Source organism: Lactuca saligna, chromosome 4, assembly GCF_052625555.1.
Source record: "Lactuca saligna cultivar CGN05327 chromosome 4, ASM5262555v1, whole genome shotgun sequence".
NCBI classification, from domain to species: Eukaryota; Viridiplantae; Streptophyta; class Magnoliopsida; order Asterales; family Asteraceae; genus Lactuca; species Lactuca saligna.
This window is the reverse complement of record NC_136420.1, coordinates 32,675,073-32,682,408: the sequence shown is the minus strand read 5'-3', so window position 1 is coordinate 32,682,408 and position 7,336 is coordinate 32,675,073.

Sequence of the window (7,336 nt, the reverse complement as noted above, 5' to 3'; positions counted from 1 at the left end):
GGAGGACCTACTCGCCGAGTTGGGTCATGTGGCAGCCTTCTGGTGGTGCCACGTGTCCAATTCTGGTGGTGCCATGTCACCCCCTATCGTGTATCAGCCTTCAAACTTAGAAAAATCATAACTCTTGCATACGAGCTCTGTTTTTGACGTTCTTTATATCCACGCGTAGGTAAAAACAAGATCTACAACTTTTGTTTAGACTTCATCGGCTAATTCCTGACCAATCTCAAATTTAACAATAGGAGGAGTTTAGACTGCTAAATGACCGCGAAGAATTCGTAACTCCTTCATACGGAATATGTTTTCATCTATCTTTTTACCATTGAGTTCCTATTAACGAGATCTTCAACTCTCATTTAGGTTGCGTAAGCCAAAAACTGCTCGAACTAAAAATCGAGTTTCGGGTCGTGTACGACTAAGCCAAATCTTAGAAAATACATACTTTCATCATACGAAGTCAGATTTAGGCGTTATTTTTATGGACATTCTCAGTTTAACATATTCTATGTCTTTTGTTTAGCTCGCTAAGGCTAAATCTCACTCTATCGTAAATTCACTATTTACGATTCCCGGTGTCGTGCCAGTTCTGTTGCGAAACTTCGACGGGTCATAATTTCTTCATTATAACTCGGATTTTGACGCTCTTTATATATACGGAAACCTTGTGACACATTCTACAACTTGGTTAATATTATTTATTCTAAATAATCTTTTGTCGAAAAGTCATTTTCGACCCATATTATCTCTAAATTGACTAGCCCGGATCTACGGGCGTTACAATTATCTCCCCCTTAGGATGATTACGTCCCATAATCATCAACGAAACAGGGCTCGTATAATGACTCCATACGTTATATCTTCATCCTAGGTAATAATTATAACTTCTATATTCCTTCGGAGCTATCTCTTAGACTTATTGACTGCAAGCAGTACTCGATCTTACACCTGCTCTTTATCTCTGGTTAGACTCCAAATTATGACCTTCAAGTCACAATCTCGATACTTAATGGACACAAGCTTAATATAAGTTCTTTTATTGCTACAATGGAACGATGTGTCATATTCTAATGACCTATCATCGTATGTTGCAATGCTTGGACTCAGGTCTTTTAGAGTCAAATTCCAGAACAGGATATACCTTCCTTCATGTTCTAATCACATCTTAAAAGGTAGTATTTCTAGCTACAAGCAACCATCGCGATACCTCTACCGATCACTTCAATTATCTTTTACTTCGATCCTATGGATTAAGTTAGATGTTACGTCGAACTTGGTTCTCTGAACCACGTAACATACTCATCGTATTCGGACTCAATTTGATATGACCACTAGGGTCAGAATAACAAAAATCTTCTTAGTCATTACTGAAACGATGGTAACGACATGCTTGAATAAAACGGACTCAATTATTGGCTTCTTGGTAACCTTGTGACTTTCCCTGATCCAAGGGTGAGTCTTGTGCTTCCGGTAGTATATGCATCTACTACCTTTCATACCTACTCATACTCATCCCAAGTATTGTCTTGCAGTTTTCCAAGTCACCATACAAGAAAATCACATAACAGTGTAACACATCAGATAACAAAACGAGGGCTTTATTATTTCTCGAAACTATTACATAGGTGTTGAAGCTCACCCTAGACTATGCCTTTAATAGGCTACATCATACGATACTATGGCTACCGCATAACTTGATCTTCGGATATGAATTCCTCATCCTTGGTTCCTCGTATTGTTTTCTGCTTCGTCGAGGATCATGTGGAATGCCCTTGGCCTTGGTGGCGTGTTTGGCCTTGCTTCCTCATTTTTCTTTGGGAAATCCCTAGAAATACGCCCTTCTTTATTACATCCATAGCACACCTTCTTGTTGGACGCACACTTGCTGGCGTAATGCCCTGTCTTTCCACATCTGTAGCAAGTCACCTCCTCGCTACACTTCCCGAAGTGCTTCTTTTTACACTTTTCACACCACTTGGCTTCACCTCCTCCTCCTTCTTCAGTCTTTGAGAATTTCCTATCTTTGTTGGATTTTGAAGATCCTTCATGCGTGCTTTTCTCGCCAACTTTAGCTCTCTCTAGACCTTTTTCCCTAATCTGGGTCTCAACATTCCTGGCTGCCCAGATGGCGGCTTTCAAAGTGGTTGTTTGCTTAACCATTGGACCAAAGTCCACTGGTAATCCAAGGGAAAATTTGTTAACCTTGGAGAGTTCAGTTGGGACGAGGTGAGGAACAAGCTTCATCTTCTCAGTAAAACTTGCAGCGTATTCAGTAATGCTCATTCTTCCCTTCTTCAGATTTTGGAACTCGTTGTTGATCTCGAGAAGATCCTGCTCAGAGCAGTATTGCATCTTCAACTGCACCAGAAAATCCTCCCACGACATCTTGCTTGCTTCACCTTTGGGCATTGAATCAGCTAGTAGCTTCCACCAGCTTAGTACTCCAGATTTCAATAGAGGAACCGCAAGAGCGGTATTCTGCCTGTTGCTACTCTCACAAATCTCAAACATCGTCTCCATCTCAGAGATCCAGTTCATGACTTCCACCGGTGCCGGGTTTCTAGATAGACTCGGTGGTTTAGATGCCATGAAATCCTTGTATTTTCATCCAGATCTGTCATTTCCTCCATTCTAGTGGTTTTGCCTAACTATCGGTGGGTTGGACTGACCAATGTCCCACTGTAGTTTCCCTCCTCAGTCTGCCCTTCGTTCAACTCGGGCTGTTCGATCCATATGGTCGCTTCCTCTTGATTTTGCTGGATTAAACGTCTGGTTTCCTTCATTTCATGATCCAACATCGCCTGGATCATCGCTTGCACTCCGGCCATTGTTATTAGCTCAGCAACGGCTATCACAACCGGTATTTGCTCAATCACTGGGGGTTGGTTTCGGTTCCCATTTGCATTCACGTTTCTGCTATGGATCCTTGCCATCTTGATCTATACACCGAATAAGGTGAATCTAGATCTTTATTTAGGATTAACGTTTAAATTATCCTTATCACTCCGAAACGTTTATATGCTAGTTCTAATATCGTATTCGTACGTTTAGAATCCTAAACACATAAGGTTTCCAGATCCGGTCGGTAACAGACCATAGATCCGATCAAACTATAGCATAAAGAATAACAAATCATTTAGCACGTAAACGCAATTTAGACATCATTCCTAAAATAAGCTAGTGCTCACACCTCACAATCACCGCTTAGCATTAGGGATGAGCAAATGGACCGGGGAACCGGCCGGAACCGGTACCGGAACCGAAACCGGCACCGGAACCGAAACCCGATGGAACCGGTCGGGTCAGGCCGGGACCGGGACATTATTTTTGTAGATTTTTGGAACCGGGAACCGGTAGGAACCGGAACCGATATAACCGGAACCGGTAGAACCGGCAAAAACCGGAACCGTATGATGCTATTTTTCAAGGACCGGTTCCAACATTTGAAGACACGACAAGAACCGGTAGGAACCGGGAACCGGTAGTACCGGACCGATAGAACCGCCGGGCCGGTTCAGTTCTTGATTTTGGCCGAAGCCGGTTCCCGGTTCCGGTCCGGTTCCGGTCGGTTCCGGTTGGTTCGGTCCTTTTGCTCATCCCTACTTAGCATTCTAAGTTTAATTCTAGAAATTCTACAAATTCCTAGTTCGCTTAAACTAATGCTCTGATACCAACTGTAACATCCCCATTTTCACGGCCAGAAAAGATCGATTTTGTTTATGCTTTTTGAAAATCAGAGTACATCTTTTAATAAAAATGTTGCGGAATTTATTCCTAGAAAAACACGATAAATACGTTATCAAAGCATTTCCAAAGAAACGCATTTTATTCATTTTAAAACATATGGGATGTCATCGTCAATACAGAAACATAAGCATAAACAGAACTTACATTCATTTACACTAGTGATCTATATCCCCTTAATCTCTCAGTATAATGTCACTTCATATCGACACCTGTGATATAAAAAAACTGAGTGGGTCAGGTTGGGAAACCTGGTGAGTACATAGGGTTTTCAACCCACAATAATATAATTATTATGTTTAAACAATCAACCCAATTACCCATCCCCATTATCTTCTTTAGTCTTAAGGATTTAACTTAAGAATCAACTATTTCTCGTTCACTCATTCCTAAGGATTGTCCTAAGGAATCGGCACGAAGTCCATTACTGCCACGGTTTACACAACAGACACTAAGTCTACATAGTCTCCAGGATTTAGGCATCAAGTCTGCATGATCACCAGGGTTTAGGCATCAAGTCTACATGATCACCAGGGTTTAGAGTACACCGGGTGAACACATTGTTCACAACACCTACAGGTTGCAAGAGTGCTAGTGTTCCACTGGACTGTCTAGAATAGTCCATGGTTGTCATCCATACTTTGTTGAATGACGAGGCCATCATTTGGGAAAGGTTTCTCACATCGTCCACCTCTCACCCTCACCTCGTGGTCTATAACACCTCTCAACTCATCATCCAACTCATATTCCATCTATTACATCTACCCATGTTTTACCCCAACATTATCGTAGATATAAAATACATATACAGTTTAAATCATTTAAAACATGTATAAAATCGTTCATCTAGCATAGACAACAAGTACTCAGATAATATGCACACATAGCACGTAATTTATATAAAATACTTCATATCTATGTGTAATATTAAAGTAAGTATGAACTCACTTGAGAAGGTGGTGACTCGGCGCTTGGACAACACTTCGTTATTCTTAACACAATTTTCCTCGACAAAACCTAGTACCAATATGACTAGGCGCTTGGAGAAGGTCTGACGTTAACCGCGACTAATTAATAGTATAGCTATTATTATTATTATATAAGCGTTAAATAACACTCAATATAACTCATAATAATAGCCCAAATAATTAATTTAAGCTCCTAATAACATTACTATATTGAAACATAAGCTATACTAAAGATAGGTTAGATGTGCTCACTTACAACGGGTTTTCTCGAACACCGGGCTTCGCTGGAGCAACGTTTCCAAGCCGAAAGGCTCTTTTCTCGGGACTCCGGGAGCCTCGGGGCTTCCTTCGGGTGCTAGGGGGTTTACCTAGACTTTAGGGGGCTTAAGGGAGGTTAGGGAGAGAAACTAGAAAGAGAAAGTGAGGGAAACCGACACCTCTATTTATAGGGATGCTGACTGATGGACTCGCCGAGTAAGAGGACCTACTCGCCGAATTGGGTCATGTGGCAGCCTTCTGGTGGTGCCACGTGTCTAATTCTGGTGGTGCCATGTCACCCCTATCGTGTATCAGTCTTCAAACTTAGAAAAATCATAACTCTCGCATACGAGCTCCGTTTTTGATGTTCTTTATATCCACGCGTAGGTAAAAACACGATATACAATTTTCATTTAGACTTCGTCAGCTAATTCCCGACCGATCTCAAATTTAACAGTATGAAAAGTTTAGACTGCTAAATGAGCGCGAAGAATTCGTAACTCTTTCATACGGAATATGTTTTCGTCTATCTTTTTACCTTTAAGTTCCTATTAATAAGATCTTCAACTCTCATTTAGGTCACGTAAGCCAAATACCGTTCGAACTAAAAATCGAGTTTCGGGTCGTGTATTGCTAAGCTAAATCTTAGAAAATTTATAACTTCCTCACACGAAGTCAGATTTGGGCGTTCTTTTTATCGATGTTCTCGGTTTAATGTATTCTACGACTTTCGTTTAGATCGCTAAGGCTAAATCTCGCTCTATCGTAAATTCACTATTTACGCTTCCCGGTGCCGTGCCGGTTCCGTCGCGAAACTTTGACGGGTCATAACTTCTTCATTATAACTCGGATTTTGACGCTCTTTATATGTACGGAAACATTGTGACATATTCTACAACTTGGTTAAGATTATTTATTCTAAATAATCTTTTGTCGAAAAGTCATTTTCGATCCCTATTATCTCTAAATTGACTAGCCCGAATCTACGGGCGTTACAGATACCAACTTTTAGCACCCCAAAATTTTTATAAAATTTGAACTTTTCAAAACAACCATTTTTCTTTTAAAATGTTTACAAACACCGTTATTCCCAAAACATTATTAAAAAATCAGAATCTCTTTCAACATAGTTTTCAGAACATTCACATTATCAGAGTTTCCCATAATTCATGAGTCCAAAACGCAAGGATGTGTACGGTTATGCCTTCACCTTGCCACGATCCACCTAAGTACCTAAAACCATAAACCAAAACTATAAACACAAAGCTTAGTGAGTTCCCCCAAAATACCAACACACAAACATATAACATATACAAATATCAGCATGCATACAGAGCCTTCAGCATGTCTGGACCGCCTCAACGGGCCTTAAGCCTGTCTGGACCGCTCACAAAACCTTCATCATGTCTGGACCGCCTCACCGGGCCTTCATCATGTCTGGACCGCTCACAGAACCTTCAACATGTCTAGACCACCTCACCGGGCCTTCAGCCTGCCTGGACCATTTTCCTGGCCTTCGGCTTGACTGGTACGCCCTACTGTCCTTCAACTCGTCGAGTTTCTCCATCAATCTGCACAAATTTGGAAAAACCAAGTCAACTCGCCGAGTTCCTCTATCAATCTGAAATATCGGGGGAAACTGAGCTAACTCGACGAGTTTATCCAACAAACTCGCCGAGTTCGCTAGAAACCACCTCTTAACACATTAAGCACTTAATCTATGAAGTCATGACTCCAAAACATAGATCTGACTTCCTTGAGCCAGCAAACCCCATAAACTTGCCAACTTTACGCTCATGCATGTCTAAATGAAGCTCTTAAGCTTGGATTGGACTTAATAATTGACTTAATGCATGCATGACACCAAAATCCTCATAAAGTTTGCACCTTTAAGCTTAAGGGTACCAAAACCAACCCAGATCTAAAAGAACAACCCCTAAAAGACTTTACTCCATCATCATCCCAAAAAAGATGCCAAAACACAACAAAACCCAAAATAAGGAGATCTAATCAACTATTAAGCAAGGTTAGGATTTTATACCCGAATTGTGCTGGAAATGGAGCAAAGAACCCAGATCTCAAAGCTCCTACTCGAAAACCCTAGAAATACATAAAAATACTTTGAGATATCTTTTTTTTTACTTTATAAACATTAAAATCACATATCTAAGTATAAATTCACTAATATATATATATATATATATATATATATATATATATATATATATATATATATATATATATATATATATATATAATCCAAATTTTTTTCAAGGAATTGATAGATATATGTGCGATTTTGATGTTTTTTATTTTTTATTCAAATTATTTATATTTTATAATCTTTATTGTTAACACATAGCGAATTA